The sequence below is a fragment of the Crassostrea angulata genome, chromosome 1, assembly GCF_025612915.1.
Source record: "Crassostrea angulata isolate pt1a10 chromosome 1, ASM2561291v2, whole genome shotgun sequence".
In the NCBI taxonomy this organism is placed as follows: Eukaryota; Metazoa; Mollusca; class Bivalvia; order Ostreida; family Ostreidae; genus Magallana; species Magallana angulata.
Genome location: NC_069111.1, coordinates 29,887,695 through 29,911,816, shown reverse-complemented (window position 1 = coordinate 29,911,816; position 24,122 = coordinate 29,887,695). Strand labels below are relative to the sequence as shown.

General features: G+C 32.6%; 1 pseudogene; it reads left to right on the top strand.

Moving 5' to 3' along the window:
• Positions 1 to 18,039: 18,039 nt before the first annotated feature.
• Positions 18,040 to 19,254, top strand: LOC128192046 (mu-type opioid receptor-like; annotated as a pseudogene).
• Positions 19,255 to 24,122: the final 4,868 nt, after the last annotated feature.

Here is a 24,122-nt window from a genome sequence, read left to right as displayed (position 1 = left end):
TTATTCTGTGTTGATTTCATGCCAAGCATATCGGTACCATGGTGGCATGGATCTGCCATCACTTGTCAGATAATTATATTTACTTGTCAGATGATTATGTTGACTTGTCAGATATTTATGTCAACTTGTCAGATCTTTTTGTTGACTTGTCAGAAAATTATCGTATTGAGTAGAAACTCAATAATTTATTGTCAAAGCGTGTTATTGCCACCAACCGTCATGAACTCGTCATCATAATTATCTGACAAGCCGATATAAAGATCTGATAAGTTAACATAATTATCTGACAAGTTGACATAATCATCTGACAAGTTAACATAATTATTTGACAGAAAAAATAAAAAGAAGAAAATTGTCATTCATATTATATGTTAACTTGTCAGATAATGATGTTGACTTGTCAGATATTATGTCGACTTGTCAAATAATAATTTCGACTTGTCATATAATTATGTCGACTTGTCAAATAATGATGTTGACTTGTCAGATGATTATGTCGACTTGTCAGATCCTTATGTCGACTTGTCAGAAAATATATGTTAACTGGATGGCACAAATTGGGCGTGGAAACGTTTTAGTGTTGACTTTTTCCAACACGTGAATAAGTGACAAGTCGTCATAAAGATCTGACAAGTCAACATAATTATTTGACATGTCGACATCAAGATCTCAGAAGTCGACTTGGATATCTGACAAGTGGTGGCAGAACTATGCCACCATACGGTACATAGGGACCCATGGTAATATAGATCTGCCACCACTTATCAGATAATTATGTTGACTTGTCAGATCTTGATGTCGACTTGTCAGATAATTATGTCGACTTGTCATATCTTTATGTTGACTTGTCAGAAAATAATCATATTGACTCGTTTCTCAAAAAGGCCTACGTCCAGGCGTAAGCCTAGTCCGGACTAAATCAGGGACTTAACCCCAAAACCAGACTAAGTTGCGTTTCACAAAAAGGCGGAAACTTAGTCGGGTCTAAAGGGTTTAAATCTACGCCTGCTAATGGGTAGGTGTAAGTCCTTAGTCTGTGCACAAAACTGGCGAGTGTTTTGTTTCTAAGGCAAAATATACAGAGAATTTTATTTTTTGGTTTGTTTCATGTGTTATTAAAGAAAACATTCACATTTATTTAAATATTTGTACATGTACATATAACTTTAAAAAATACCTATTGTTCGATAACTGTTTCTATTTCTAAATAAATTAAGATTAAATCAATTTGATAAATAATGGGCTCACCTTAATAAACGTATGTAATATACATTACTACTCGTAATGAAATTTACCTAAAGTGTGAAGAATGAGTATACCCCGATAAATGATATAAACACAATATTTAAAAAGATGCTTTATTTCTAAATTAAACATGTATTCCCCAACAAGATAGATGTATATAAGTACGAATAGATTATTAATATTTTTAATCAATACTCAGTAAGCATGAACTAGAATTTAATGTTTCTAATCAAATTTGAACCTGTGAAACGAAACTGATTTCAAAATTATGTATAGGAGCAACTCAAAACGTTTACATTTGTAATTTGTCCTTGTGTGTGGTTGTTTGTTCTTTACCTGTACATGTATTGCTGAAAATTTTACAACACGTATGCATTCTCATTTTCATTTATTACTCCTGGTATCTTTACAAGACCGTATGAAAGCTACATGTATTTTGGAATGTTTATGAACTCGCATTTTGATATAATCAATTTTTGTTTGTTAAAATATGCATCAATTTTAGATCTATTGACAAGCGTTTGTCAAGGTTATGGAATATTATGAAATTTCACATACACACCTTGAATTTTTGGAAATCAAATTCATTAATCTTATTAATTCAGGGATGAAGTGATCAATTGCGTTCATATTTAACATCGATCGTAATTCTTTTAAAATAGGTATGGGGCACATGTACTATCAATGATCTTCGTGCATATTCATATGCATTGTTTATTTGTACTCATTTAATTGAATTGATCTTTAATTACTTGAATTCATGATAGTTTTGTTTCATCATATTTAAGATGTACGTATATCAGGGGATTTTTTTTTATTTCGAAGTTGTCGACTTGCAATACAAAAGCGTTGTTTTAGCAGTTTTACAACAGTGTGCATTATTTACAAATTTATCTAGCTTGCATATGTCATACTTATTATATAAACAATTGTATACACCCCCACCCCAATAACCCAAAGCAGATAGGGAAAAAAAGTAAAACTCACATACACTTGTTAAAACCGCAAAGATGCAAAATGTCTTATCCAGAAGGGGATAGGGGATTTTTTTTAAGATGCCTTTTCCATTAAACTTGTAAAAACCTTTTATTTATAAAACTTTCTTTAAATAGGAAGGATGTTCTTAGATAACTGCTTTTATATCTTTATTTTAATCAAGATACTGCATACAGGGTTATTTTGGTCCCGTGTAATTTCTGTCCTTCTACACTTGCAAACAGTTTCACTCTGACGTGACTTCGCCCAGTCACAGCTGTTAAGTTACTTAATATGAGATATTGAAAATCAACATAAATTCGCCCGCTGACAACGAGGGTGAAATGATTGAAAATTAAACAGGGCGAATTATTCCCTGTTATTGTTGACTATTAATATCTTTCAAAACTATTATCATTTGAATCACAGATTATCAAGAATCCTTTCCATGTCATTGTCTACATTCTTTCAATATTAGAACAGAGGATGGAAAGGTTCATGTAATATTATTTATACAATAGATATTTTCGATTTCAGTTGGTTGCTGTTATACTCATGGTCATATTATTTTCTATAAATAATAAAGTGAATTGATAAAAGAGAATCAAGTCTTATACCAGCATCTGAAAATGTCTAAAGATCTACAGTGTCTAAGAAGCATACTTCTCATTCTGCAGACATATTGGGGCATATCCACTGTACCTTGTCCCTGTATTCTATAAATATTTGAAGTTTACACGAACATTGAAGTTAATTTTTATGTATTGTTTCGTTCAATTAATATTTAAGATTGTGCCTCCATATCATCTACAATGCATTTAATTGTCACATATTTGGTTTCTGAAACCTCTTATATATGCCGCTTTCATATCAACTGTTTTTCTCTAAAATGTCTTTATGTTAAGAAGTCTATAGGCATTTGTTCTACTTTTATTAACATAAAATGTCATGAACAGCTTGAACGTGCTTTCGGGTACTACATGTACTATGAATTTGAAAATTGATCCACCACATATAATCATAGCCTCAGAGCAAAACAAAATACGATATGCGCATGCTTAGTACTCAGCGGAGATGTCTGAGTTTTTCGACATTTAAACCCTAACATACGCCTCTTTCAGAAACGCAACTTAGACCCGACTAAATATTGGCGTAACTTTGTTAGTCGGACTAACTTAGGCCCAGATTTACGCCTTTTTGAGAAACGGGCCCCTGGTGCTACGTTAGATGGAACAATGGTCATTTAATGATAAACTTGAGTTAATTTTTTCGAACACAAAATGGTGGCCAATAAGACGACACCCCTAGCACCTGAAGAATTTCTTTGGCTGAGAGTATCGCTTATTTAACTCTTATTTTTTTTAATGATTTTCATATGCATACTTGATACCAATAAACTTTACGGCACTCTGTAATAATTAACACGATGTAAATACGGACAATTAGAACTTGTGATAATTTATAGCTTCAATTAATAGTAAATTACGTTTCCTTAAAATTTTGTAAAGTGCATCATTTAATTAGTTTGATCGTTGGATTTAATGTTTAGATTAATCTGAACATTTTTAATATCAAAATCATTGCTATTAAATTGTTTTTCTTCAATAATAAGCTACTTTCCCCCGTATCCTACGATGTTTATGACAAAAAGAACAATAAAAGGAATATTAAATATACGTACAGAAATATATATCAGCTTTATTATATTTATTATAAATACACTTTGCTAATTCATGCGCCATTAGCACAAATATAAACGTCTCCACGTGTTTTGAGTATATTTATTTTTGTAAGATTAAATGAAACTTTCAATCTAACATAACCAATTTGATACATTGTACATTGTATTTTTTGAAAACTGTCATTAATATATATCTCCTCCTAAATAAAACAGATTTTTTCCAGAAAGTTTCTGGCACTATATTTTTTGTCGCGGAAGCTAACTAAATAACATGTTAATATGGTTGTCCATGTAAGTTTCATATTCCCGACTAAGAGCGTAAAATTGGGTTTATAGCGGCGATACACAATATTTCATACAAATAGACATCAGTATGAAAATATAAATATAAGCATTGAATGCTTATTTTTGGATTTCGTCGGTGCTATGACACACCAAGCGGTGCAGACAAATTATCATACCTCGCTAACGCGCGGTATTCAATTTGTCTGCACCGCTTGGTGTATCAATTGACCGACGACATCCAAAAATAAGCATTCAATGCTTAAAATAAGCCTAAACTTTAATGGCGAAACTTGTATCGTGCCCAAAAATAAAATCTTAACGCATGTTCTCCTAACAACAAATACTGAAAGTGAACAAGAGTGCAGCAAACATTTTCAAACACAATTTGAGATTTGAGAATAAGAATTTTGAAGAGTTTGATTGTGTTCAATTGGACGAGAAGACACTTTTATATGGATAATAAGATTGCTTCTTGTGAAAAAAATGTCTCACTTGATAGCCCTCGGGAAAACAGACCGGTTATTATGGGCAGCGGAAAGGGCAAAAAATACATTTTTACAAAATCAACGATAAACAAAATTCAGCAATCTAAAATAATATTATCAATGACCATAAGTGCAAAACCAACAGTCTTCTTTGCAAAATAAATGTACATAAAATCAACCAAAGATATCTTAATACAAATCAAACACAAAAAGTAAAACCAACAGACATTGATGAAAAACGAACATACATCAACATGAAACAAGCGGACGCACAAATATACGCCAGGTGGCGTTTTTTGGGGTAGCATTTTGCGTCATCGATTATTGGAATCAGTGATGGTTCGCACCTATTCTGTTTCGCCCTGAGATGTTTCTCACCTCGATGTTTCGCACCTGCCTCGGAACAAACCATCTCAATGTACTATAAAGTAATGTAATGTAATGGAGTGTTAATGTAATTACAAATGTATATATAGTTAGCATAGATCTATTTTGGGGATCATTTAATTACAAAAATTACTGGTATCTGCTTGAACTTTACATTACCAAACTGCATCCACTACGATTTTTACCAGTCTTATTCTTATGACAAAAGTAGGGTTTAATATTATTTCTATTCCTATATATTTATTATGATTTATAAAAAATTATAAATTACCTGTTTATACTCGTACATTTGTTCCAAATATTCATATTCGGATAAAAACATATGCATAATCAACTATCGTACAGTTTTCTATAAAAAAAAAACGTGATTTAATTGTTATCGATAAACATGATGATATACAAAAATCTGAAAGAAACATTTTAAAAATGCTACAAGACACATGTACTTTGTAAATTAAAATAAAGTGCATGTATCAGAATACTCCAAGCTTATCGACATGAATACTGCCATGTCTTATAGTTTCTTCAAACTACTTGTACAGGCAATGTATAAGGCTGTAGGGAAATAAATCAAACTTCGTTATAGAAAACACTGTATGCATTAATTAAATAAATGCATATTTTGATGATAACAATTTATACAATATGTTTACTTTATGACTTTCTGTTTCCGTCAGCCTAAGGCACATCTATATAGATATTTAGAGCAAACCAAATTTTCACGCCTCTATTTTACGTAATGTCAGTCATTTGTTGCATTTCGTATCACTTTAGTTTTACTGGGTGGAAGTAATGCAAACTATACAACTTGACATCTTTGTAAATTTTGCATTTACTGCCATCCGGTATGTTAAAAATTTACAGAAAAAAAAACTAGTCGGATAGAAATAAAATTGTTAACGATTAAGTTTGATTTACATGTAGTTTGACTTTAGCTATAAGAATTTTAATTTTTTAATTAAATTTATATCAATTTTATAAGACTGGTAAAAATCGTAGTTAAAAAGTGGATGCAGGGGAGGGAGGAGTATGTAAGGTTCAAGCAGATAATTTATGTAATTAAATGATCCCCAAAATGGAGCTATGCTAACTATTAAATATTATACATTTGTAATTACATTTATTTAACGTTCCCGAATTTGTCATAATAAAAATACAGGTAATTCTCAAGTGAATAACAGGCTCTTATTCTGAACCATATAAAACGGCATGGCTTCATAAAATTAGTAAATAAAAACCCTAATCAAGCAAGCACGCTGTCTTGGCGGTGCATGCATAAAAGCAAGCACTGTTTCAATGGTTTTTTTTAAAAACATATTTCAATTCTTGTATAGGTAATAATTAATTTCAGAGGAATAATAATACGACAAAAATATTTAAATACAGTAATGAGCCGGGTGTAAAAAAAATGTGACATCACAATCCAGTTCTTGTTCACTTTACAAGTGCACCTATAAATCTTTGCGCAAAATAATCTAACGTTTAATAAGGTAAATGAACAAATTATTTGTCAAAATCTCTCTTCTATTGGTATGAATAAATGGTTTTCAGCACAATTTCAATTAATATCAATTTAATTTCAAGTTGCAAAGCACTGGTAAAACAATATAATTTTAAAATTTGTTTAACATAGGAAATGAATTCGTTATCCAGGTCCAATCAAGGGTGTACGGGCTGTATGGAATACAACCCGGGTTAAATCCCCTTGATTCGACCTGGATAACTTATAATATACATGCAGTCTGTAGGTAAAGTGCAATTGAAATTGATAAAAAATAAAACTTTTAATACCAAAGTCATTGCTATTAATTTTTTTTCCGCAATAATCAGCTACTTTCTCCCGTATCCTAGGATGTTTAATGACAAAAAGAACAATAAAAGGGAATATAAATAGACGTACAGAGATATATATCAGGTTCATTATATTAATTTGGATTGATTTCTTTCAAACTGTCAAACTAACTTCTGCTCTATAGTAGAACATTATTCCACATGGGTATTGATAACTAAGGAGTGTTGATATAATTGAGAGATAAAAAGCTCGACATCTCTGAATAAATTCATTTTTGCTGCGACAATCGTCATGGGTAACAATATCACCGCGGTACACCAGCCTCAAACCATCCGCGAAAGGATGAATCGTCTGCCTCTGGGCTTATCCATCATGTTTTTATGCTTAGTAGGAATTGTAGGAAATGCTTTTGTACTGCACATCTTTCGTAAAATTCGACAAAATTCTACTTACAAAATTTTTGTGTTTATGCTGGCTTTGTTGGATCTCGTCTCATCTGTTGCTCATTTTTGGAAAGAGGCTGCTACACTAACTTATACATCATACGACGACGGCGATATAGAGTGCAGAATAACATATTACTGTGGGTTTATCGTAGGATCGTCATCATATTTTGTCGTTCTTGCGATTGCTGTGGAGAGATACAGAAGAACATGCCATCCACTGATGCCCCAGATGTCAGTTTCTACCTCTAAACGTGTTTGTATGGGATGCGTATGTGTATCTGTTCTGACTGGTATTCCTTTTCCATTTATGATGGGTAACTGGTACGCAAAGGTGGATGATCTAAATATTGTGCAATGTTTGCTTGGAAACAGTGGTGAACCAAAGATTTGGCCATTCATTTATTGCATGTTTTATCTTATATTTTCATTCATTTTATGTGTGATTATAACCTCCATTCAGGTTATCCTCCATAGAAGAATTCGAGCGTCACAAGATTCGAGAAAGAACTTAATAGATGGACAAAATTCAACCCAAAAGACGCATTCTAAATCCAACGCCCAAACCAATGAGGACACTCTGAATACAATTTCAATTATTTCAAAATCTAAAAATAATGCCTGTGAATTTGATAACACTGATACTGACAAACGGCAAATCAGAGCTCACAAAGTCGACATGAAAATGATTGAAGTTATAAAAAAGCGACCCTCCAGTATAAAAAGGTCTACAGGTCGAGTTGCAGAAGAGGATAATGTCAAAATAACTCTCACTTTCTGTATCATTACATGTATTTTAATCGTGAGTTATACTCCTCATTTAGCTTTCAACACCTACTTGGCCTATCAAAATTATTATAGTCTGCAGGTAATCTTAGATAGATCTACATATACTCTATTTTCTGTGCTTCAACATTTTGTTGCAATTAACGGTATTCTGAACCCCTTTGTCTATTTTTTTAATGACAATAGATATAGAAATCTGTTGAAAGAAACGATTTGTTGTTAAAAAAAACATGTGATTGGCAGTTACCTGTTATCACACCGAGCTCATTTGAAAATTGGAAAATAGATCAATGTAAAAAAAATTTGTAGAATATGTACAGTAGATAACAATTATAACATTTTGTCGTTTATTATATATTACATGTAAATTTAATTTCCAGAATGTTTATTGTATACGTATAGTGTATCATATGCATTAAAGAACGTTATACATTTATCTTGAATTTGAATTAAAATATTAGGGTTTTTCTTCAATGTGAATGTATCAAGTTGCAAGAAATTAAATGTGCTTTTTTGGATTACATAATGAACATGCATGTGTAAAAGAGAAAGATCTTTTTCTATCTAGAACCATTGATATTTTACATGTAGTTTTCATAATAAAATTAAACATTGGATAAGTGTTTTGTCAAATTTTAGCAATACACTACGAATTATGTTTGATACAATTTATTTACGTGTAACATACAGTATAAACATGGGAGATATAACCAACAATAATTGTAATCATAGAAGAGCCTGGGCAGATAGAGATCCATTTCTTCTAACATGTTAAAATCATAATTTTAATGTTTGAGTAGAAAAAGCAACAGTTTATATACATGTGTATATCCAATGAAAACAATCATTATCTGCCTTTGATGAAGCATTATTTGATTATGATACTTTTATAGATAGAAGTAGAAAAAATGGACACGTATATATTTGTATTGCAAAACAGTACAGTATCATGAACGAAAGATGTTTCTGGAGATACTTCAAAGGAGATTTATAGTTTTGAAATTCATCGATAGATACTATTCATACATTTCATACATTTCATATTGACTTAGTAATGAGAATACAGTATAGAGCAAAACAGTTATGAACACAGGTATATAAACATTGGCGAACTCAACGGTACGGTAGAGGACGACTTAGGGATTATGATCCAGATCGAATTTAAATTCATTTTAACCTTATACATTTTGTTTTCTCGGACAGATTGAAATGAGGGTCAATAACATCACACTTAATAGCGCTCAGGTAGATACACATGCACATGCAGTGAAAACTAATGATATCGGACTATTAACTTGCTAAAAAAAAAAGGCAAAGCACCCGAGAGGGGGAGAGGTGGACTCCCTCGTCTTCCACTTTTCATTTTCTTAAGATAAAAAAGGCCGATATGTTAAATACACAAAAACATGTTTAATACCAAGCTTAAAATTTCAGCCACAAACAGTAGCTACATCGCCCGTAGAAGCTAGCAGCCAATAAGAAAATCATCAAAGTACTGAGAATACTCGAACATTAAATGCTAATTTACTTTATTATCGGCATACTTTGGTTAATATCAATTTAACATTTTTATTTTAAAGTTGATGGAAATTTGCAGTATCTAAAAATTAAATGTATTGTTCAAATTTAAATAAAATTTAACAATATATTAACTGCCATGACCCTGTTATTAAAATATATCAAAATAAAGAAAATTGAACCATTGGTTTTTAATTAATTAAGGTTTAAGGTATATTTGACGGAGGTAAAAATTGATGAAAATCCTAGATGACGTCATTATATTTGACCTTTGACCTGTTAATATGACCTTGAAATTTCTTTGACATAAAGTATAAACACTGGTGGTGGTTGTGTCCAAATTTCAGATTTTTACTTTGAAAAGAACACAAATTACGCATTTTTAAATGATATAAGGCTAAATTACACTAAAATCATATGACCACCATCCAACCGTATGATTCAAAATTATCAAAATACGTCGTATCTCAATTTTTTTTAGCCTTGAGCAATTGTTGGGTATGATTCATATATTTTTTCTTAAGATAATGGATTGAAAATAATTTTTACATAATATTAAGTTATTATTTTATGCATTTGAGAAAATATTTTAAATAAATAATTTCAGGGTTGTTTCGTACAACCTTAAAACATTCTAAAATATATTTATATAAGTACATCCAGATGGAGATTTTTTGTCTTTATGTCTTAACTAAATTTATTTTTAATAAGTATTCTATCAACTGACAATGCAAAATTTTTGTGTGTTAATGATAAATTCCTAGGGGCTAATAAGAACATCAAAGACAAGTGTGGCTGAATTCATTTGTCCTAAGGGGGCGATTATCTGAGCCATGGTTCAGATGGAGCATGTGTTTAGGGAAAATTGATAATCTGTAAAATGGGCGGTGGTTTTGGGGCTATTTTAAAACTGTTTCATGTAAACCAAAAGTTTCTATCATTATAAGGAAATAAATAATATCATTATTAATAAAGAAGTTAACTATTTTTAGAAGTTATTTAAATTCATTAGTTAAGTAAATTGAAGTGACCCTATAGGGCATTAATTTAAATGAAATTCAAAATTACTGATATGATTGTAGTGCTTTGGCAATTTTAAAATTGTTTGTAGTATTAAATTTTCTTTTTTACATATTTTTACATAGCATGGTAATTTATATGGTAATGTTTTGGGAGTTTATTAAATTTAACAAGCTCATAAAAGAAAATCATAGTCCTATGGGATCAATTCTCTGATATGGAGTTCCATTGTACCATAGGAGAAAGTGAGGAAAATTTCAAACAACTAACTGCATCTGTCAAGACTCTTATCAGAAAGATATTCAAAGTTTTATCAAAAGAAGAACATTGCTTGGGTACCGGCATTTCCATTTACTACAATGTGAGGGGTTATTATCATTTTGTTGATTTTTTTTTAAAACAATTAAATAAAAAAAGTATCATCAGATACATAAATTTGTAAATATATTACTGTCATACATATGTATTTACAGTGAAATGTTTACAATTTTGATTCTAATTTTTCTATGTTAACTAATTTTTTTTTTTACAATTCTAGAATATTTTTTATTTGTATGTGTTCATAGCCTTTATTATTCGATTCAACTATTTGTCCCATTTGAAATTAGCCTTGCGGGGGTATTAGTCCCATTAGGACAGTTCTAGTTCGGTATTGTCCGTATCATTTATGCAAATTGTAAGTATCCATTATGGTGGTTCGTTTAGACGGATTGGGCGTCGAAATCGTACCCCAAAACATCCGATGGCGTTGGATGTTTGTAACATTCCACATGTTCATGAAGAACGCCATGATGCTCGGCATCCAATTGGAAGCCAGTCGCATCTCACGGGCGCAGCAATAGTTAATATCATACTTATAATCGTTTTATAAAATAATCAAGTCAAGTTAACGTTATCATTTTATAATATTATACATGTATAATCTGTATCAACGAGTTTAGCACTATTATCAGCCTAGTACTGACTGTCTCGTTTAATTTTATCTGGCATTATTGAATCACATGTCTATTTATAGAACACCCTGATATTCGCATGATTTATAAATCCACTATAATATACTTCTAATCCCAAAGGGTCATCATGTTGAGAACTGTGAAGTCAAGGGCCAGTAAGGTAAAATCACCAGAGTGGCGCAGGTACAACGTTAATCATAACCCTTTCTGATGACAATCACTTGATATTCGACAACTTGCAGTCTTATTTGAATGTTAGACCTAAATACCCAGGTCAGCTCTTGTCTCACATTGATGGCTCTCCTCTAACTTACTACCAATTCAACCAAGTTCTAAAAAGAGCCTTGGCATTTCTCAACATAGACACTTCAGTTTTCAAATCCCACTCATTTAGAATTGGTGCTGCAACCTACATGTACTTGCAGGGCATCACAGAGAACATAATCATATCTAAGGGTAGATGGCATTCATACGCTTTTAAATCTTATATTCGCCCACAATCTGTTTACCTGTAAGCATCTGAATCTTACTAATTGTAAGCTAAGTTTGCAGGTTTGCGGACAGTATGGATCGTTGGCTCTTCAATCATCTCCAGGGCAGAAAAATACTCTAATTCCACTTGTGGGGAAAATTGGTCCTTCAACACATCAATGTCATATGGGCTGGCTGCAGCGGTTTAAAGTGGGAAGACTTGGAGCTTTTCTTGAACACTTTATTCATAGGTTTAATGGTAACGCCCCTCACGTACTGGTTATCCACTGTGGAGGGAACAGTATTGGCCTGCAATCACTTAAAAAATTACAGAACGAAATGAAATCATTACTCCGCAAAATCCATACATTAATGCCCAATACCTTACTTATATGGTCGGATATTCTGCCACGTCAATCCTGGCGACATATGATATCTAACATTGCTGGTGGAAACTGTAGACAGCGCATTAATTGCTTACTTGGGTCATTTGCGCGTCGTGTACTACATGGCGCATTAATTATGCACCCTGATATTAAGTCGGACCGAACAAAACTTTTTTGTGACGGGGTACACCTGTCTAACCTAAGCGATTCACTGTTCATAAACTCCATAAAAGCTGCTTTAACTAAATTCTTGTCGTCCAACTCCAGAAAATATCCCAATCTCGTCTAGCTCTGTCCTTGTCATGGCTCAAACCTCACCATTCGTAGCGTCCTTGACCCCTACATCCCCTCCACCCTCACAATCATCCCCCAACTAGTGCCTTGCAGTCGCCATATTGTTTGCAACCTTAGTCTTGTATCAGCGATTGCAGTTGATCAGGAATTTTCTGTATATTTTTATTAGGTTTGTCTTGTATGCCAATTACCGCGCGTATGGCGGTTGGATCGCTGGTCTCAATGCTTGTACCCAGCGATCCATGTGGCAGAATTGCTATACAAGCCATCGCTGGTTAACTGCTGTCCTCCTTCTAGGGTTACCAGCAATTTATGGCTCGTTGACATTGGATTGAACTGTTGGCTACCAAATGCCAGTTGAGGATCGGCGCCATCCATTGTTTTGACATTTGTATTGTAATCTCTGAATTGCTTGTATATTTTGTGCCATCTGTTATCAACTGCGTTTAATTAACTGTGCTTAATTATGTAATAATTTTATCATACTTATTAATAATAAAGCCATGACAGTACAGCCATTCATCTTCTATGTATTCTTTCAAGATAATAATGTGTGTTGTTTACCACGCTTATATTAACTTTGTATTGCTCTATTTACAGCTGATAATGAATTACAGTTGGCAAGCTATATTTCTTAATAACAGTTTTAAAATTTCATTGTCAAAATAATGTCAGCTGTATTGGGAAGCGGGAGAATGATAACACAATGTTGTTACCACTGTGGTTTTAATACTATTTATTGGTACTGTCAATTCCTAATTAAACGCGAGGTATTGATAACTGCATAAAATAGCGAGAAGCCCCTCTCGCGAATTTGAAATCTGGCGTTTAATTTTCAATCATATGTAAACTACATGAAACTATGATAAAATTTCGACATTCGCGATTTTATGTTCTCGCGATTTGATGGAAAACCGTTGAATCGCGGAATTAAGTACTTACGTAAAATAAGGAATCTACAGTATCAATTTTTATGGTTTAATAAAAAAACATCAAGAATACGTAAATCTATGGCCGATAATTCTTCCAATAAAATATCTTTTTAATATTATTATATGTAATCATTATTAACATTTAACTCGTCAAACAGCAACAACAAAAAATATCCATAAAATCTATTTTCAATGAATATTCATGAAACCATAGTTCTGCACGATATAAAGGTAAGTGTTTCTGAATAATCTTTGTAAAGTGATTGGTTTCGCCAAAGAACTGATAATGGGTAACAATTACACCGTGATAAACCAGCCCCAAACCATCCAGGAAAGGATGAATCGTCTGCCATTCGGTATACCCATAATGTTTTTATGCTTGATAGGAATTGTAGGAAATGCTTTTGTACTGCACATTTTTCGTAAAATTCGACAAGATTCTACTTACAAAGTTTTTGTGTTCGTGCTAGCTTTGTTGGATCTCCTCTCGTCTTTTGCTCATTTTTGGAAAGAGGCTGCTACATTAGTTTTTACATCATACGACGACGGCAATATAGAGTGCAAATTAACCTACTTTTATGGGTTTATCGTAGGATCATCATCATTTTTCGTCGTTATTGCGATTGCTGTGGAAAGATACAGAAGAATATGCCATCCACTGATGCCCCAGATGTCAGTTTCTACCTCAAAACGTGTTTGTATAGGATGCGTATGCGTATCTGCTCTGACTGGTATTCCTTTTCCATTTATGATGGGCAACTGGTACGCAAAGGTGGAAGATCTAAATAGTGTGCAATGTTTGCTTGGAAACAGTGGTGAACCAAAGATTTGGCCATTCATTTATTGCCTATTTTATCTTATATTGTCATTCATCTTTTGTTTGTTTCTAACTTTCATTCAATGTATCATATGGAGAAAAATTCGTGCGTCAAAAGCTATGAGAATGCATTTGAAAGCAGATGGTGAAAATTTAACTCAAGAGAAGAAGTCTGAATCTCAAATTGAGTCAAAAGAAGGTAATTTAAAAACAATTTCAGCAACATCGACTTCTAAAAATTTTTCTGCACATGATGATATTCCGCATAAAAACCAAATTAGGGCTCACAATGTAGACATGAAAGAGAGCGAACTTATGAAAAAGCGACCTCTGGGTACTAAAAGACTTACAGGTCGAGTTGCAGAAGAGGAAAATGTCAAAATAACTCTCACTTTTTGTATCATTACATTTCTTTTAATCGTGAGTTATACTCCTCATTTAGCATTTAACACCTACGTGGCCTATCGAAATTATTATGAACCGCACATAACATTAGATAGATCTACATATACTTTATTTTCTGTGCTTCAACATTTTGTTGCAATTAACGGTATTCTGAATCCTTTTGTCTATTTCTTTAATGATAAAAGGTTTAGAAATTTGTTGAAGGGAACAATTTGCTAAAATACAGATCACTGATAATCATAATAATACATAGATGTATTAATATTCTCTTATTTACACCGTGTATAGATGAATTATGTCATTGAGTAGGTAAATGTATAATATTTGTTATTTTGGTATTTTCGTGTTTTGTGTATTCATAATAAACTGAAAGAGTTGACTCCATATTCTCGTCGTTACTTTCTTTGCAATTAGAACATTATGATAATACGAATCAGCTTATTTTCATTACAAGTATTAATGAATTCTAGATGAAATAAAATGTAAGTAAGAGGGTTTTTTTCATGATATTGCGTTATTTGTTCTTCGTCAGATGGACTTTATCAGGGATCTGTTAAAATCAATAATATACAGTGTACATGCATAAAAAAACTGAGTCTGCCTTCTTGTCCTGTTCTTATCTAATGCCAAAATCTTTCGGTTTGACTATTGCAATAAAATGTATAAGTGAACTCTTTAAGTTTTTGCACCTAGTTTTATTAATTAGCTCCCTATGAAAAGTCCTTGGGTCGAAGAGCCTGTGTTGGTTTTTTTATTATCAACAGATACTCCGTTCTGGAAAATTCTATCCCAATCTCTCACCAGAGGGCGTGCTTTGCAAGCGTTGTATCCATCAGAATTAAAATCGCGCATTCAAGAAACAAAATATTTCTTCAACGTTTGTCAAATCTTAACTTTTATGTATAATCTAAGAAAATTTTCAGTAAATATGTTCACTTTTTCCATAATTATTCGTTATCATTTTGTTGCCGCCCACCATCTTTCTATAAAAATGTAATGTGCCTCCATAAACACATACGGTCTTGGCGTAGACAGCATTTTTCCTGTTCTTATAAACAAATTGCATTCTGATTGATAAGAGTAGTGAACTTTAATTGTTTCGAGGCAAGGGTTGAATTGTTTTATAAAGATTGTGTGCTCAATTTGAATACAAAACAAGAAGTAAATTCTAATTTTCATTGGTATCTTTTAACATTTTGGTTTTGGTCAGTTTTTTGGTCAGTTCAAGGAATGTGTACATTTTTAATCCTCGTGTATATACAAGATGGCTGGACACCCCTCCTTTTTGCGAATAATTCTTGCAATCGATTGGAGCCACCATACTGATAAAATCATTACCCCACCGGCCCTTCGCTACGTTTTATTCAAGCATCTAAGGAAGGGCAAGCACTGATACTGTGTGAATTTTTAGCACTTCGTGTCAACATTACTTAGTACAGGGTTAAAATGTCATCATAGAAATGTAAATTGAAAAAATTAAATGAAAGCAAAAGATTGTCGTTTTAAACGAGAGTTTCTGGAAGAAGATTTAGATTTCAGACTGACAGCCGCAAGCAGTAGATGTTAACCACAGGGAAAATATCTAGATTAGCGTTATTGTTAAAGTCGGCAAATTTTAATCCCATTCGATACATTTCTTAGTTTGTTGCTAAGAATTTATTTTGTGTGCGAACATTATATGTTGGGATGCATATACAAACACACAAAGTGGATTTCTCAGCATCTTAATTTTGACAAAGTGTGTTTTAGTCCTCCTAATTTCAGACAATGTATTCGTTTCATGTACATGTAGATCTAATTCAAAAGCCAGTTTTGTGAATGTTGCAAGATAACATCTGAGTTCAAACTATGTTGTTTTGAAATATAAAAGCCAAAGCGTTAGCGAAAATATGAAATAACGGTAAGAAACCTTACAAAGAAAGATAAAAAACCTTTTCATATTTATTTAAATTTAAAAAAAAAATTAATTCCCAAAGATGCATGATTTGGGGAAATGGATTACCGCTATTAAAATAAAGCGTTAGCGAAAATATGAAATATATATAACGGTAAGAAACCTTACAAAGAAAGATAAAAAAACCTTTTCATATTTATTTAATTTTTTTTTAACAAAACTAAAAATGCCAAAGATGCATGATTTGGGGAAATGGATTATCGCTATGAACATTTAAGAGTGTTAGATTTACAATTAATAGCTGTCAAAAAAGTTTGCTTGAATAAAGAATATTCCATCAGAAGCATGTATCAATTACTTTATCAAATTGGGTTGTATCAATTACTTTATAAGGTTATACTGAACAAGCACCGTATATACACTAACAATACGTAATGATAACACCCTACAGCACAGAGATAAGTGTCCCACGAACCAAACAAAAGCAATAGATATTCAGTACATCTGTTGACTTATGAACACCGTTCCTGCATTAATACACGTGCTTACACTATAGCATCATAATCATATTTATATGTACCTAGAGATATCGGTTTTGATACAAAAATGTACGTTATTATACTGTATTATATTAAACTGTAGGATGTTTCAAAGACCTAAAATTAATATCTATTTGCACTCTTGTATGACGTCAAAATATAAATGATAATGCAGACTGAGTGTATGGGTTTCAGCTTGGGTGAAATACAGTTAGACGTGCGAAAATGCCATACAGATGTAACAATTATATGAAAGAAAAAATAGCGCGTTTTTTATATTCAGAGACAGACATAAATAACAATAAATGTTACTTAAGTCTCTGGTATATTGAAAAAAGCAAATTAGTATTGGCTTTTGGGAGATATATATTAACGAATGGTTTTTGTAATGCGACAACAAGATATGCACAGTGATGTATCATTTAATAAGCCATGTGGCTTCTGAAGAGGTTAATCATAAAAAAAACATGACTATGACAGGGAAATATGAAGTTTTATTCCTACGACACGATAGTTTGACCAATCACATATCGCGTTATACAGAGTCATGAAAATGAGTAAAAATAAAAATTCTATAGGCTTCAAAAGAGATGGGATATGATATTTATTTCTCTTGAGACTTGTTTTTTTTTACTTTCCTTGTCGCGTGACGGTCAGACCAATCTGATGACGCATTATAAAGAATCATCATAAGTTATAATAATGCAAAGCGTATATATAAAGAGCGATTAATGACCTTGTTTCTGAGTGCATGCAAAGGAGTGAATGCAAAAGAAATCAAGACGCTGAAAGTAATGCATAGCATGGGTCAAAATTACACCGTCGTTAACCAGGCTCAAATAATCGGTGAAAGGATGGATCGTCTGCCATTGGGATTATTTGTAATTGCACTGTGTATGATAGGGATAGCAGGGAATGCTTTTGTTTTGCGAATCTTTCATAAAATTCAGCAAAAATCTACGTACAAAATTTTTGTTTTCATGTTAGCTTTAATGGATCTTATTACTTCTATAGCTCATTTATGTAAAGAGACTGCTACATTAGCATATACAACATATGATGATGGCGACATTGAATGTAGAATTACCTATTACTGTGGTTTTATTGTGGGATCGACATCGTATTTTGTCGTTTTTGTGATTGCTGTAGAACGATACAGGAGAATATGTCATCCACTGAATCCCCAAATGTCTGTTTCTACTGCAAAACGTGTTTGCTTGATTTGCGTGTGTATTTCCGCTGTGACTGGTGTCCCTTTCCTTTTCATGATGGGTAACTGGTACGTAAAGATGGAAGAACAAAGCACTGTCCAATGTTTACTCGGAAACAGTGGCTTGCCAAAGGTTTGGCCATTCGTGTACTGTTTGTCATACTTAATATTTTCAGCACTCTTGTGTGTTATCACAGCTAGTATTCAGTATATAACTTGAAGAAGAATTCTGAAACAACAAGCTGCGAGAAAAGAATTAAGAGATGGTCAAACTTCAATTCAAAAGAATCTGTCTCAGCCTCAGGCAGAATCGAAGTTAAACACTTGTGATGCATTTTCAAAAGCTTCAGAACAAAAACTGTCCGAGTCTGACAAGTCTGAAAAGCGTGAAATTGTGGATCAGAGAATTGACCTGAAGAAAAAAAATAATATGCAGCTACCGTCTAAAGATAACCAAAATGCACGTCGAGCTGCTAGCGAAGATAACGCCAAGATAACGCTGACATTCTGTATCATTACACTTCTTTTAATCATTAGTTATTATCCTCATTTAGCATTCAACACTTACATCGCTTATCAAAATTACTATAATCCACAGATAACTATAGATCGCACTACTTTCGTGTTTTACTCTGTGCTTCAACATTTTGTTGCAATTAACGGTATTTTGAACCCATTTGTCTATTTCTTTAATGATAGTAGATTTCGTTATTTGTTTAAAGAAATGGTTTGTTAAAAGGTATTAATACTAAAAACATACATCAATTCGGCATTACGAAATGTAATCAACTATTCGGTTGTTCTCAAACATAGCCTTGTCCAGCAAAAACAATCTTTAACAGATTCCACAGACAAATTTTTAGGGATGATTCCACAATTGGATAAAATGCAGAATGCAGATCGAGTTGAAATTCGACCGGAAACAAAATGCACGCGCTTCAAGAGATTTTCCGAAAAAAAAAATGTATGTCCGAGCAACACCATGTAATAGTTTACCTTCGTGAGGATAATTATCGCCAAGATCAAACCATACAACACCATATGGAAGTAATGGAAACTTTACAACCAACCAGTTTTGATTAAGAACAAGCCCTATCGCAACAGCGCAAAGAAATATGTGACTTACGTAACCAGCTATACCCAAATCTATGGAACGCCATAGTTGCCTTAAGATCAATTTCATATTATATGAACTAGTATCTTATTTATATGCAATAGTAATATCATTATATGCAGTGGTAACATCATTATATGCAGTGGTAACATCATTACATGCAGTGCTAACATCATTATATGCAGTGCTAACATCATTATATACTATTATATCACCATTATATTCAGGGGTAAAATCTTTATATGAAGTGGTAACATTATTACGTTATGTCGTAAGATCATTATGTGCAGTAGTTTATTCATTATATGCTATGAATAAATCTTTATATGATATGATAAACTCATTTCATACAGAGCTAAACTCATAATGAACTCTTGTTCAATCGTTATGTTATATGATACACTCTTCATGTGCAGTTGCAAAATCCTTTTATGCAGTGCAACTTCTTGACATTAGGTGATAAGTTCATTCTATGCAGTACTAACATCATGTTATGGTGTATTAAAACCATTATGTATGGTGGTAAAACCTTTATGTATTGTGGTGAAAGCTTTACATGCAATTGTAAATCCTTTATATGATGTGACAATTTTATAATATGCCTGTTGAGTCATTATATTATGAGGTCAGTTCTTTACATGATGTGATCATTTCATTATATGGAGTGGTAACTTCTTTATATGCAGTCGTAACTCTTTATGATGAGGTTGTAAACTGGTTCTCGCTGAAAAGTTTTAATGGGGAAGAGGTCCAGTTTTATTTTTAAAAAGATGCCGCGCTCGTTGTGGCGATGCACATTTCCTGGTCAACTTGTCGTTTGTTTTGAAGAGAGAGAGAGAGAGAGAGAGAGAGAGAGAGAGAGAGAGAGAGAGAGAGAGGAGAGAGGTGGGAGGAGGTGGGTCCGGGGCTAATTTTTGGTAATTTCATGGAAATTTTAAGAAATTTTAATTTTTCTGGGGCGGGGTCCTCCCCACGACCCACCCCCGTTCAAGACCCCCATGCATTAAACAAATTGTAAAATTGTTTCACTGAAAAATGTGTTTCATGGCATATCCGATTTTTGTTTCAAAGAGGCATATTTTTAAAGATTAAACTTCGAAAAAAAAGAAACTCCGAAGTTAAAAAACGGTGTTTTAAATCTTAGCAAACTTTATCGTGTCTAGTATAGCCGAGTGGTTATGCAGGATGTCCGAATAATCACCGAGACTAACTGCTTGGTATTTTTTAAATTAATTTTGAAAAGGTAATACCCCTATTCCGATGGTTTTGAAAATAAATGATGTCGGGATAAATAAGTTTCAAAACGCTTGTCATTGTAATATTTTACATGTGTGCTGATTTTTTCAACGTTACCGACTTTGTTCACATTATAAACATTTGTAGCTGCAGATCTGCAGCTTAAACATTTGCTGCTGAACGAGGAAGTAACGCATTAATCGATAAAGTTAATGTATCTTTTTTTTGTAAAATATGTCGTTTTCAAAATATATATACATATTGTTCGACATCGTTAAAAGCAAGCCGTGCAATAATGTATGAATCAGCAAAATACGGATAAGTTTGTTCCAAGCACCATGGTTTGTATGGATGCTATTAAAATTATTTTAAATAACAATCAAGAGCAAAGTAACTCCTCAATTTAAACGTTTTTGAAGAGACAGAATTAGATTTATTAATTCAAAAAGCTCCAAAAAATTACATACATATTTAAAACACGATTGCAAGTAGAAATCAAATTGTTCTATGTTCCAATATCAAGATACATAAAGTGATCTTCCTAACTGTATACGCGGATCTAGAAGCAGAGGGGGTATACAATTTCTACAAAGTACAATCATTTTTTGAAATTTATTTTACTTTTAAAATTAAACGCGTACTCTACTAAAAATTCATTCGATTTATCACACATCGATGTATCAAGAACAGAGAATCTCTCTCTCTCCCCTCTCTCTCTCTCTCTCTCTCTCTCTCTCTCTCTCTCTCTCTCTCTTCAAAATAAGCGACAAGTTGACCAGGAAATGTGCATCGTCACAACGAACGCGGCATCTTTTTAAAAATAAAACTGGACCTCTTCCCCATTAAAACTTTTCAGCGAGAACCAGTTTACAACCTCATCATAAAGAGTTACGACTGCATATAAAGAAGTTACCACTCCATATAATGAAATGATCACATCATGTAAAGAACTGACCTCATAATATAATGACTCAACAACGGCATATTATAAAATTGTCACATCATATAAAGGATTTACAATTGCATGTAAAGCTTTCACCACAATATATAAAGGTTTTACCACCATACATAATGGTTTTAATACACCATTACATGATGTTAGAACTGCATAGAATGAACTTATCACCTAATGTCAAGAAGTTGCACTGCATAAAAGGATTTTGCAACTGCACATGAAGAGTGTACCATATAACATAACGATTGAACAAGAGTTCATTATGAGTTTAGCTCTGTATGAAATGAGTTTATCATATCATATAAAGATTTATTCATAGCATATAATGAATAAACTACTGCACATAATGATCTTACGACATAACGTAATAATGTTACCACTTCATATAAAGATTTTACCCCTGAATATAATGGTGAAATAAAAGTATATAATGATGTTAGCACTGCATATAATGATGTTAGCACTGCATATAATGATATTACTATTGCATATAAAAAATATACCAATTCATATAATATGAAATTGACCTTAAGGCAGCTATGGCATTCCATAATCACTGGAATGACACTTCTACCGATGACAGTACTCTATACCAACACGAGGTAATGTTTTAACAGAGCGGGGGATACAATGTACTATAACCACGCAAAAGTGACTGTTTTATAATAATAGTCTGTCCTAAGATATTTATGCAGCACATTTGGACGATTTAATTTATACATATCTGTGAAAATAGTGCAATTGAAATCAATGAAAGGGAAAATTTTCAAGATATCTTCATTTACATATTATCACTTTTTACTCAAAATAAAATTACGAACGAAAACAGATTTCTTACGGAGATTTATAATGGGGAATGTTTATATCTTTTCTTTATTCGGTAGTCACTCGGAATACCTCGCGCAATTTTTCAACGTTATCATCTGGGCTTGTCGCAATACAAAATCCCCGTAGACATCATATTTTTAGCCCTGTATTGAAACTTGATAAGCTGGGGGGGGGGGTTCATTCGTGAAATCTTGGAAATTTTTCATACTTTTTAATGATAAATATCGATATCGATTGATTAAGCAAAATGTGAATTGAGGATATCTTGGGACAGAGTATAACTTTCTTTTGTTTTTTACTTTCTGAATTAAAGATTTATTTCGTTATATATTCTAAAAATGTAATGTTTACAATGTTATAAGCGGTTGACACTTTGCGTACTCTGTTTTTGTAAAATCAAATTAGACAACGGTTATTCTCTTCTAATTTTCTAATTCTAATATTTTGAAACAATATTGTGCAATTAAGTCTTTCATGTCCTGGTCATCGAAGACTCATTTAGTTTAATTCATCACCCATTTCTTGTTAATCTTTTATATAATTCATTTGATGTCATTACTTGTATCTTGTTCTAATTGTTTACATTCTGATGTACATGTATATCAATAGTGAATCGTAATTGTCAATCTTTACTTTGGAGGCCAGACTTTTTACCGGACAACCCCGTCTTTGCCCCTTTTGTTGTTCGTTATTGTCCATCTTTGAATTTCGTTAATAAATACAGTATCCTTCATCACCAAGTTCATTTCTCTGGAATGGTATTTTGGTGGACATTCGGGAACACGGGATCGTTTTTACGACCCACAGCGCCAACATTCCTTCTAGCTGTTCGTTCTGCACACGAATGCAGTTCCAAATGTGTTCCTTAGTATCATTATCATCAACGCGGTCACATAAGTACACTGTATATTGAAAATTGTTCAGATTCAATTGATACTTAATTGATTGTTTTTCCAATCAATTTCTATTAATTCCCAATAACAATTTTATATTTGTATCAATATCGTTGTAATATATAACCCACAAATTGTCGACTCGGTAAATTTATTTCGTTATTCATTTTAAATATAATTCTTGTTGTAACGCGGCTTTTGATTGGATAGAAAATTTTAAATAAATTTGTATGTTGGCATGTCACAAGACACGTCACAATGCATCAACGTCAAAAACATACAAATCCGCATGACGTTATGTTTTAATTTTGAACAGATTAATTTAAAAGTTACACGCACTCAATTTGTACGGTAAATTACAGAAAATTAAATGATAAGAAATGAACTCGTATAACCTGCGTAGGAGCAATTTACACTTTTTTATAATCCTCTTCGCGGATTATAAAACGAAAACTGTCCCAACCCAGGTTATACTCGTATAACTTGGGTAGACATCCAGTTCATTCTTAATTCATTTTGTTATTCATTTTTATTTCGTCAGCACAGACCGGACTGTAATTTTTATTCAAAGGTTATCA